Here is an 11211-nt window from a genome sequence, read left to right as displayed (position 1 = left end):
CCTGCTGATGGACAAGCACGAGGCAGGGACAGCCAGCAATGTCTCTCCAGCAAGGGTCTCCTCAGTCTGTGCCAGAGAGTTGGCCTGCAGTGAGCTCTGCTCCCTGAGCACATCCAACCCCTTTCTGCTCTCCCTTTCTCCCTCTGGCCACTGCTGCCACTGGACCAGTGGAGTTGTTGCCACAGAGCAGACACCTGCCTGCACAGCCCCTGATGCCCTCAGCCCTGACCTCGACCCCAGCAGGTCCTGGACCTTCCCACCACATTGGGATTGATCCCAATCCCACAGTCTGGGCACATTCACACCAGTGAGGTGTTCAAAGGCTGCTTTGGCTGCAGAGTAAGTCCAGGGTACAGCCCCGTGTTCCCACCCAGCACAGCCCAGCTCCCTGCCCTCCCCACTCATTAACATGGAAATGTGCATGAGACCCACATCTCCCCCTGCCCCCAACACCAGAACCAGCCTCCCCAAAAGCCCCCAGGGACCAGAGCAGGGAGGGAGGGCTGGGGGTGCAGGGACGGGGACACCCCATGGGCGGCAGGAGAGGAACAGTGTGCAGGGCTGCAGCAGTGGGGACACAGAATTCCAGGCAGGGGCCAGTGCTGCCCCTTCCTTCTCAGCAGCTTCCCAAGTGAACTTAAACGCTGCTCCTCCCATGCCAAACTCTTACCTCTATATTTATATCCATAATAGAGTATAATTAGGATGGCAGCTCCGATTGCAAGTTGGGGAACTGCAAATAAGAAGGAAAATGACAGGTGGGCAGGAGTGTGGGCACTAAAGCTCCTTCCAGCTGGAGCCCAGTGCCCTGTGCTGGGCAGGGCAGGGGCCCGGTGGCAGCAGCAGCTCTCCCAGCCCCACCCTCCTTCAGCCCTGCAGACAGCCGGGAGGAGAGGGGAGAAGGGACAAACCCCACGGTCTCCGTGCCTCATCCACGCGGTCCCACTGCAGGCTCCATGCCCCTGGGCCCAATGAGCCCCCCAACTTACCCATGGTCGGCTGGGTGGGAGCGAGAGCTCTGATGAGTCTGCTCAAAGCCAGGTCCTTTGGGAAGAAAGAACAAGATTTTTTCTCGAGGCACCAGGTGGGGTCAGTGGGGCTTTGCCACCTTGCACAATCACACCCAGCCATCCCTCTCCCATCCAGGAGACCCTGGCCACCCCATAAAGAAGTGACCCCTCAGCCTCATCCCAGGCTCTTCCCCTTCCCAGGGCTACCTGGCAGTTTTGCTGGTGTGCAAACGAATGTGGTGCAGACTCAGACCCACAGGGGGACAATTGAGAGAAAGGAGCTTGTTTTATACCCTTCTCCAAGACTCGGTATTTCCTTGTATGGTTTTTATCACTAAGTGGCCTATCAGAGATTGCCACATCAGGAACACACTTTCTTAATGTCCTTCTAAGATATGCTCATGTGCTGGGGCATGTGGAGGGTTCCAGCAGGTTCCTCTCCCTAGAGCATCCACCACACGGCATTTCTTCCCAACGTCAGCAGAGATAAGCTGCTCTGTGCTCCCATGGCATTCTGTAGGTGCATCACACAGCCAGTAACTCAATTTTATCTTATCTCTCTCTCTACACCAGTGCACCCAGGTGAGCAGCCCCCATTGTTGTCCCCCCTCAGAGGAAGGTGCTGTCCCCAAACACCCACTGCAGGAGCACAGCACCCCACCCCACCACCCTCTCCTGGGTGTACTGTGCTCTGAGGGTCAAAGTGCTGCAGGAAACATCCCAATAGGGAATGTAGGAACAGTTAATTTAGGAGAAATTGCTTAATTGCTGTGTTTCACTTTCATTCTCACCAACTCTTGATGTTGCTGAGCCTGCTGGAGCGGGGCTGGGGCTCCCCAGTCTCCAGGACATTGGACCCTGGGGTTTTCCCTGCAGGAAGCTTGTGGCTTTCCACAGTGGGGAACTGTGAGGAATTCTTTTAAAAGTAGATGGTCTGGAATGGAATTAAGGCAACCGAGACAACAGCGTATCTGAAAACCATTTATTGATAATGAAAAACAAACAAAGAAAGAATTTACTCTACTAAAAGGTGCTGGAAAAGACAGAGAATTAGAAAGGAAAATGGAAAATGAATGGTGAGAGAGCCAGAGAGGGGAAGCCAGAGGCAAACAGCGGGAGTTACCACCAGCAGCAGCCCAGGGGGTGCCGTCCATGCCCGCACGATGCGGGATGTGCTCGCGGCTGCCTCTGGACGGCTCCCGCGGCGACGGGCACCGGACACGCGGTGAGGGAGTGGGTGCTCGGGCAGGAGGGGTGGGGGCCTGGACAGGCTCACGGGGGGATGGGGCAGCAGGGTGGGCTGGATGGAAGGCGGGCAGGGTTGGACGCAGGCGGCTCAGGCAGGAGCACAGGGACGAAGCCGCAGGGCGGTGGTCCGGACAGAGTGGGGTGGGACAGAGGCGAGGGCGAGCAAGAGCCCACGAGGGCAGAAGAGGCAAAAGACAAGCTGGAGCCAGGGCAAAAAGGACAGAAACTCGGCGGGCCTAAGAAAAAGCAAAAATGCAAGAGTCACAGGACCACAGACACCAAAAGCAGGAGAGTCACCAAGGCCCAAAAGCAACAGCACAAAAAAGACCCTCAGTCAAAAAATAAACAAATTTAAAAAAAAAAAACACAAAAAACGACAAACAAACAAATAAACAACAACAAGGAGAAAAACCAAAACAAACAAACAAAAAAACCCAAACAAACAAACAACCAAAAAAAACCACCTACGACTAAAAAGCAGTTCCCTAAAGCCCCGAGAGCTTGACACAGCCATGCTCCCCCCAGGATGTTCCTCCAGCTCCTCCCCAGGAGCTCCTGCATGGCTCATCCCCAGTGACCCCACCCTGAGGAGCCCAGACACGGCTCCCAGGACCCAAGACAAGTCCCCAGCCGTGCAGGAGCAGTGGGGCAGAGCGTGTCTGGCAGCAGCAGCAGCCCTGTCCCAGCCCAGGTCAATGTGAGTGGGTGTCCTGAGCCCGAGGCTGCACAGATGCACCCACTTCAGCCCTGGGGCTCTGCCGGCCCTGCAGTGCAGTGCCCTGCTGCCCTGAGGATTTGCTGTAGCACTGCCGGGGTGTCAGGGACTGCCAGGGCTCTCAGGGCTCAGGGCTCAGCAGCCCCTGGCTGTGCAGGGGGACAGGGAGCAAGGCTGCAAACGCTGCCTGCTGCAAGCCCTTGCTGGAGCACAGCAAATGCCCAGGTGTGGGGCAGGTACCTGAGCCATGACACACACCAAGCATCAAACATACACCCACACCAGCAATGCACTTTTATTAAGCTTTCAAAGCATTGATGGCTCAAGGCAATCCAAGTCTGCTAAAGGGGAAGCTGGGGGACAGCAGGGGCTTCCCATTTCCAGCAGTGGGAAGACACAAGTCAGGCTGCTTGGAAGGAAGCAAATCTGCTTCTGATCACTGGTAGTGGTATTCAGGAGTTCTTCTCTGGACAGCACGGCTTTGGCTTTGGCTGCTGCTTGAAGGTTGGTCTGTTTCTTTTTCCCCTATAAAGAGAGGAGTGTCATGTCCCAGAAGCATCGAGGCCTCCTGCTGATGGACAAGCACGAGGCAGGGACAGCCAGCAATGTCTCTCCAGCAAGGGTCTCCTCAGTCTGTGCCAGAGAGTTGGCCTGCAGTGAGCTCTGCTCCCTGAGCACATCCAACCCCTTTCTGCTCTCCCTTTCTCCCTCTGGCCACTGCTGCCACTGGACCAGTGGAGTTGTTGCCACAGAGCAGACACCTGCCTGCACAGCCCCTGATGCCCTCAGCCCTGACCCCGACCCCAGCAGGTCCTGGCTCTTCCCACCACATTGGGATTGATCCCTATTCCACAGTCTGGGCACATTCAGACCAGTGAGGAGTTGAAGGGCTGCTTTGGCTTCAGAGTAACTCCAGGGTACAGCCCCGTGTTCCCACCCAGCACAGCCCAGCTCCCTGCCCTCCCCACTCACCAATACGGAAATACCCACCTTGAGCATTCCAGGTGCGACGCAGTATTTCTGCTGCAGGGAGGACAGAGCAGTGTTAGGGTGCTCTCCATGACCCACATCTCCCCTGCCACCAGCACCAGAACCAGCCTCCCCAAAAGCCCCCAGGGACCAGAGCAGGGAGGGAGGGCTGGGGGTGCAGGGACGGGGACACCCCATGGGCGGCAGGAGAGGAACAGTGTGCAGGGCTGCAGCAGCGGGGACAGGCAGAATTCCAGGCAGGGGCCAGTGCTGCCCCTTCCCTCTCAGCAGCTCCACAAATGAACCCAAACGCTGCTCATCCCGTGCCAAACTCTTACCGTAAGCTGCAGCTCCTACGGTGACGCCCAAAAGGATTATGACCGGAACTGTATATAAGGATGAGAAGGCAAAGGGCAGAAGGACAGGAGTTTGGGCACTGAAGCTCCTCCCGGCTGGAGCCCAGTGCCCTGTGCCGGGCAGGGCAGGGGCCCTGGAGCAGCAGCTCCCCCAGGTCCACCCCTCATCAGCCCTGCAGACACCCGGGAGGAGAGGGGAGAAGGGACAAACCCCAGAGTCCCCGTGCCCCGCTCCCTCAGTCCCTCTGTTGGTCCCACACCTCCGACCCCGCGATCCCCCCAGCTTACTCATGGTCGGCTGGGCAGAAGCGAGAGCTGCGATGAGACTGCTCTAAGCCTGGTACTTTGGAAAGGAAGAAGCAGATTTTTATCTTGGGCAGCAGGAGGGGCACGAAAGGCTCTGCTGCCCTGCAAGATCACCCCCAGCGACTCCTTTCCCACCCCACAGGCTGCCCCCTCCCCTCACAAGAGACCCCTCAGCTCCAGCCCCGGCTCCTGCCCAGCCCAGGGCTCGGTGGCTGCTCTGCCGGTGCAGTGAGATGAGCAGCCCCCGTTATTGTCCCGATCTCAGAGAAAGGTGCTGTCCCCAAACACCCACCTCGGGACCGCGGCACTGCAGGCCACCAACCTCGGCTGTTTCTACTGTGCTCTGCAGAGCCGAGGGCTGCCGCTAAAATCCAGCTGGGGTGTGTCCGGGAGGTCAGGTGATTTCGAGAAGTTCTAGAACTGATTTTTAGTTTCACTTTTCCTCTGGAGGATGTTGTCTCTACTAATAAAGGGCTGCTGCTTTCCTGTCCTTGAAGTTGGACCCTGGGGGTGTCCCCCTGGGAGCCCTTTTGCCCCGGACGGGAGGTGTGGGAGCTGATGGGGAAGGAGGAGCAGGGCCGGGGCTCCTCAGGCCTGTGCCAGGGCTCCTGGGCCTTCACGGGGCTTTTCTCGAAGAGTGAAACCCCGTGGATCTGGTGAGGGCCCCGGGCAGTCTGAGAGCAGAACTGGAGCCGCTCCACCTGCCTCCTGTCCACCGGGCAGCCCCAAAACCAGCCACAGCCCCAACTTGCACCGCCCTTTCTCCTGCTCCCTGCACCCACACAACATATTCCCCTGCCCCCCTGCAGCCCCCAGGACCCCCAAACTCCACATCCCCACATCTGTCCCTGTGCCAGAGCAGTGGTTGAAGGTTGGTGCAGCTGGGCCAGCACAGGAGGGCACCCACCTCCCACAGCCCCACGGCCCTGCCCACCTCCTTTGCCGTGACAGCACCGGGAGCCCTGGCACAGGACCCACAGCTCCCTGCCAGGACCCCCGGGTGCCAAGCACAGCCCCACATCACTGGCCCTGCTCACTGCACACACAGGCAGCAGAGTCAGTGCTCAATGTCAGCCCCAAGATGCCAGTCATTGCTGTAAGAGACTACTCTGGCTGCCACCTCAGCCATGGTGCCCCCAGAATGTTCCTCCAGCACCCCAGGAGCTCCTGCTTGGCTTGGCACCAGTGACCAAACACACACACACCGAGCATCACCACACACATCCACACCAGCAATGCACTTTTATTAAGCTTTCAAAGCATTGATGGCTCAAGGCAATCCAAATCTGTTAAAGGGGGTGCTGGGGGTCAACAGGGCATTTCCATTTCCAGCATTGGGAAGACATGAATCAGGCTGCTTGGAAGGAATCCAATCTGCTTCTGATCACTGGTAGTGGTAGTCAGGATTTCTTCTCTGGCCAGTATGGCTTTGGTTCCCACCTATAAAGAGAGGAGTGTCAAGTCCCAGAAGCATCGAGGCCTCCTGCTGATGAACAAGCACGAGGCAGGGACAGCCAGCAATGTCTCTCCAGCAAGGGTCTCCTCAGTCTGTGCCAGAGAGTTGGCCTGCAGTGAGCTCTGCTCCCTGAGCACATCCGGCTCTTTTCTGCTCTTCTTTTCCACCTCTGGCCACTGCTGCCACTGGACCAGTGGAGTTGTTGCCACAGAGCAGACACCTGCCTGCACAGCCCCTGATGCCCTCAGCCCTGACCCCGACCCCAGCAGGTCCTGGCTCTTCCCACCACATTGGGATTGATCCCTATCCCACAGTCTGGGCACATTCAGACCAGTGAGGAGTTGAAGGGCTGCTTTGGCTGCAGAGTAAGCCCAGGGTACAGCCCCGTGTTCCCACCCAGCACAGCCCAGCTCCCTGCCCTGCCCACTCACCAATACTGAAATACCCACCTTTGCCATTCTTGATCAAATATATTGCTGCTGCTGCAGGAAGGACAGAGCAGTGTTAGGGTGCTCTCTGTGACCCACATCTCCCCTGCCACCAGCACCAGAACCAGCCTCCCCAAAAGCCCCCAGGGACCAGAGCAGGGAGGGAGGGCTGGGGGTGCAGGGACGGGGACACCCCATGGGCGGCAGGAGAGGAACAGTGTGCAGGGCTGCAGCAGCAGGGACAGGCAGAATTCCAGGCAGGGGCCAGTGCTGCCCCTTCCCTCTCAGCAGCTCCACAAATGAACCCAAACGCTGCTCATCCCCTGCCAAACTCTTACCGTAAGCTGCAGCTCCCACGGTAACGCCCAAAAGGATTATGACCGGAACTGTATATAAGGATGAGAAGGCAAATTGCAGAAGGACAGGAATTTGGGCACTGAAGCTCCTCCCGGCTGGAGCCCAGTGCCCTGTGCCGGGCAGGGCAGGGGCCCTGGAGCAGCAGCTCTCCCAGCGCCACCCCTCATCAGCCCTGCAGACACCCGGGAGGAGAGGGGAGAAGGGACAAACCCCAGAGTCCCCGTGCCCCGCTCCCTCAGTCCCTCTGTTGGTCCCGCACCTCCGACACCGCGATCCCCCCAAACTTACTCATGGTCGGCTGGGCAGAAGCGAGAGCTGCGATGAGACTGCTCTAAGCCTGGTACTTTGGAAAGGAAGAAGCAGATTTTTATCTTGGGCAGCAGGAGGGGCACGAAAGGCTCTGCTGCCCTGCAAGATCACCCCCAGCGACTCCTTTCCCACCCCACAGGCTGCCCCCTCCCCTCACAAGAGACCCCTCAGCTCCAGCCCCGGCTCCTGCCCAGCCCAGGGCTCGGTGGCTGCTCTGCTGGTGCAGTGAGATGAGCAGCCCCCGTTATTGTCCCGATCTCAGAGAAAGGTCCTGTCATCAAACACCCACCTCGGGACCGCGGCACTGCAGGCCACCAACCTCGGCTGTTTCCACTGTGCTCTGCAGAGCCGAGGGCTGCCGCTAAAATCCAGCTGGGGTGTGTCCGGGAGGTCAGGTGATTTTCGAGAAGTTCTAGAACTGATTTTTAGTTTCTCTTTTCCTCTGGTGTCCCCCAGGGAGCCCTTTCGCCCCGGACGGGAGGTGTGGGAGCTGATGGGGAAGGAGGAGCAGGGCCGGGGCTCCTCAGGCCTGTGCCAGGGCTCCTGGGCCTTCACGGGGCTTTTCTCGAAGAGTGAAACCCCGTGGATCTGGTGAGGGCCCCGGGCAGTCTGAGAGCAGAGCTGGAGCCGCTCCACCTGCCTCCTGTCCACCGGGCAGCCCCAAAAACCAGCCACAGCCCCAACTTGCACCGCCCTTTCTCCTGCTCCCTGCACCCACACAACTCATTCCCCTGCCCCCCTGCAGCCCCCAGGACCCCCAAACTCCACCTCCCCACATCTGTCCCTGTGCCAGAGCAGTGGTTGAAGGTTGGTGCAGCTGGGCCAGCACAGGGGGGCACCCACCTCCCACAGCCCCACGGCCCTGCCCACCTCCTTTGCCGTGACAGCACCGGGAGCCCTGGCACAGGACCCACATCTCCCTGCCAGGACCCCCGGGTGCCAAGCACAGCCCCACATCGCTGGCCCTGCTCACTGCACACACAGGCAGCAGAGTCAGTGCTCAATGTCAGCCCCAAGATGCCAGTCATTGCTGTAAGAGATTACTGTGGCTGCCACCTCAGCCATGGTGCCCCCAGAATGTTCCTCCCGTACCCCAGGAGCTCCTGCTTGGCTTGGCACCAGTGACCAAACACACACACCGAGCATCACCACACACATCCACATCTGCAATGCACTTTTATTAAGCTTTCAAAGCATTGATGGCTCAAGGCAATCCAAATCTGTTAAAGAGGCATCTGGGGGTCAGCAGGGCATTTCCATTTCCAGCATTGGGAAGACATGAATCAGGCTGCTTGGAAGGAATCCAATCTGCTTCTGATCACTGGTAGTGGTAGTCAGGTTTCCCACCTATAAAGAGAGGAGTGTCATGTCCCAGAAGCATCGAGGCTGCCTGCTGATGGACAAGCACGAGGCAGGGACAGCCAGCGATGACTCTCCAGCAAGAGATTCCTCAGTCTGTGCCAGAGAGTTGGCCTGCAGTGAGCTCTGCTCCAGGAGCACACCCAGGCCCTTTCTGCCCTCCCTTTCTGCCTCTGGCCACCGCTGCCAGTGGACCAGTGGAGTTGTTGCCACAGACACCTGCCAGCACAGCCCCCGATGCCCTCAGCCCTGACCCCAGCAGGTCCTGGCTCTTCCCACCACATTGGGATTGATCCCTATCCCACAGTTTGGGCACAATCAGAGCAGTGAGGAGTTGAAGGGCTGCTTTTGGCTTCAGAGTAAGCCCAGGGTACAGCCCCGTATTCCCACCCAGCACAGCCCAGCTCCCTGCCCTGCCCACTCACCAATATGGAAATGTAAACCATTGGCATCCAGATTCAGTTCAAACGTCTGATCCTTTGCTGCTGCTGCAGGGAGGACAGAGCAGTGTTAGGGTGCTCTCTGTGACCCACATCTCCCCCTGACACCAGAACCAGCCTCCCCAAAAGCCCCCAGGGACCAGAGCAGGGAGGGAGGGCTGGGGGTGCAGGGATGGGGACACCCCATGGGCGGCAGGAGAGGAACAGTGTGCAGGGCTGCAGCAGCGGGGACAGGCAGAATTCCAGGCAGGGGCCAGTGCTGCCCCTTTCCTCTCAGCAACACAAGTGAACCCCAAACAGCACTCAACCCGTGCCAAACTCTCACCTACAATTGCAGCTCCTATGGTGGCTCCCAGAAGGAATGCAATGACAACTGAAGGGAAGGCTAAGGAGGAAAATGACAGGAGGGCAGGAGTTTGGGCACTGAAGCTCCTCCCGGCTGGAGCCCAGTGCCCTGTGCCGGGCAGGGCAGGACCCTGTGGCAGCATCAGCTCTCCCAGCCCATCCCACCTTCAGCCCTGCAGACACCGGGGAGGAGAGGGGAGAAGGGACAAACCTCACGGTCTCTGTGCCCCCCGCTACTCGCAGTCCCACTATGGGTCCCGCGACCCTGACCCACGAGCTCCCAACTTACCCATGGTGGCCTGGGGAGGCAGCGAGAGCTGCGAGGAGTCGGCTCGAAGCCTGGTCCTTTGGGAAGCAAGAACACAATTTATATCTTGGGCAGCAAGAGGGGCCTGAGGGGCTCTGCTGCCCTGCACGATCGCCCCCAGCCACCCTCTCCCACCCAGCAGGACTCCCGGTCTCCTCTAAAGAGAACCCTCTTATCCTAGTCCAGGCTCCTGCCCAGCCCAGGGCTCGGAGGCTGCTCTGCCAGTGCAGCGAGATGAGACCCCCCTGGTACTGTCCCCTCCTCAGAGAAAGGTGCTGTCCCCAAACACCCACCGCGGGCGTGCAGCACCCCACACCACCAAACTCTTTTTTGTCCGTTATCTCTGAGGGGCCAAAGTCTGCCGGAAAGGTCTGGCAAGAGAGGACAGAGGTGCCTCAGGTGATTACCGAGAATTTGAAATCGCTCGCTCTGTTTCACTTTCTCCGTAACTCTTGATGTTCCTGCCTCTGTTAGAGCGGGGCTGGAGCTCTCCCGTCCTCGGAGTCGGAGCCTGGGGCTGTCCCCCAGGGAGCCCTTTCGCCCCGGATGGGAGGTGTGGGAGCTGATGGGGAAGGAGGAGCAGGGCCGGGGCTCCTCAGGCCTGTGCCAGGGCTCCTGGGCCTTCACGGGGCTTTTCCCGACCCGTGAAACCCCATGGATCTGGTGAGGGCCCCGGGCAGTCTGAGAGCAGAGCTGGAGCCGCTCCACCTGCCTCCTGTCCATCAGCCCCAAAACCAGCCACAGCCCCACCCTGCACTGCCCTTTCTCCTGCTCCCTGCACCCACACAACTCGTTCCCCTGCCCCCCTTCACCCCCCAGGACCCACAAACTCCACCTCCCCACATCTGTCCCTGTGCCAGAGCAGTGGTTGAAGGTTGGTGCAGCTGGGCCAGCACAGGGGGGCATCCACCTCCCACAGCCCCACGGCCCTGCCCACCTCCTTTGCCGTGACAGCACCGGGAGCCCTGGCACAGGACCCACAGCTCCCTGCCAGGAGCCCCCGGGTGCCAAACACAGCCCCACATCACTGGCCCTGCACCCACAGGCAACAGACTCACAACTCAATCTCCCCCCCTGAGACCCCAACCACCTCTGTGAGCCACCAGTGTGGCTGCCAGCACAGCCATGCTCCCCGCAGGATGTTCCTCCAGCTCCTCCCCAGGAGCTCCTGCATGGCTCATCCCCAGTGAGCCCACCCTGAGGAGCCCAGACACGGCTCCCAGGACCCAAGACAAGTCCCCAGCCCTGCAGGAGCAGTGGGGCAGAGCGTGTCTGGCAGCAGCAGCAGCCCTGTCCCAGCCCAGGTCAATGTGAGTGGGTGTCCTGAGCCCGAGGCTGCACAGATGCACCCACTTCAGCCCTGGGGCTCTGCCGGCCCTGCAGTGCAGTGCCCTGCTGCCCTGAGGATTTGCTGTAGCACTGCCGGGGTGTCAGGGACTGCCAGGGCTCTCAGGGCTCAGGGCTCAGCAGCCCCTGGCTGTGCAGGGGGACAGGGAGCAAGGCTGCAAACGCTGCCTGCTGCAAGCCCTTGCTGGAGCGCAGCAAATGCCCAGGTGTGGGGCAGGTACCTGAGCCATGACACACACCAAGGATCACCACACACACC

At 59.6% G+C, this 11211-nt stretch overlaps 1 long non-coding RNA gene across 1 annotated transcript; it reads right to left on the bottom strand.

Annotated features, from left to right (window-relative positions):
- Positions 1-8937: 8937 nt before the first annotated feature.
- LOC310920024 lies at positions 8938-9636 on the bottom strand. The gene is made up of 3 exons (XR_014591900.1): positions 9588-9636; positions 9279-9338; positions 8938-9001 (listed from the first exon to the last, which is right to left on the bottom strand). It is a non-coding gene; the product is annotated as an uncharacterized lncRNA (long non-coding RNA).
- Positions 9637-11211: the final 1575 nt, after the last annotated feature.

This window comes from Zosterops lateralis, assembly GCF_965231275.1.
Source record: "Zosterops lateralis genome assembly, chromosome: 28".
In the NCBI taxonomy this organism is placed as follows: Eukaryota; Metazoa; Chordata; class Aves; order Passeriformes; family Zosteropidae; genus Zosterops; species Zosterops lateralis.
Note: the sequence above shows the minus strand (reverse complement) of the source record. Positions and strands in the feature narration are given on the sequence as shown.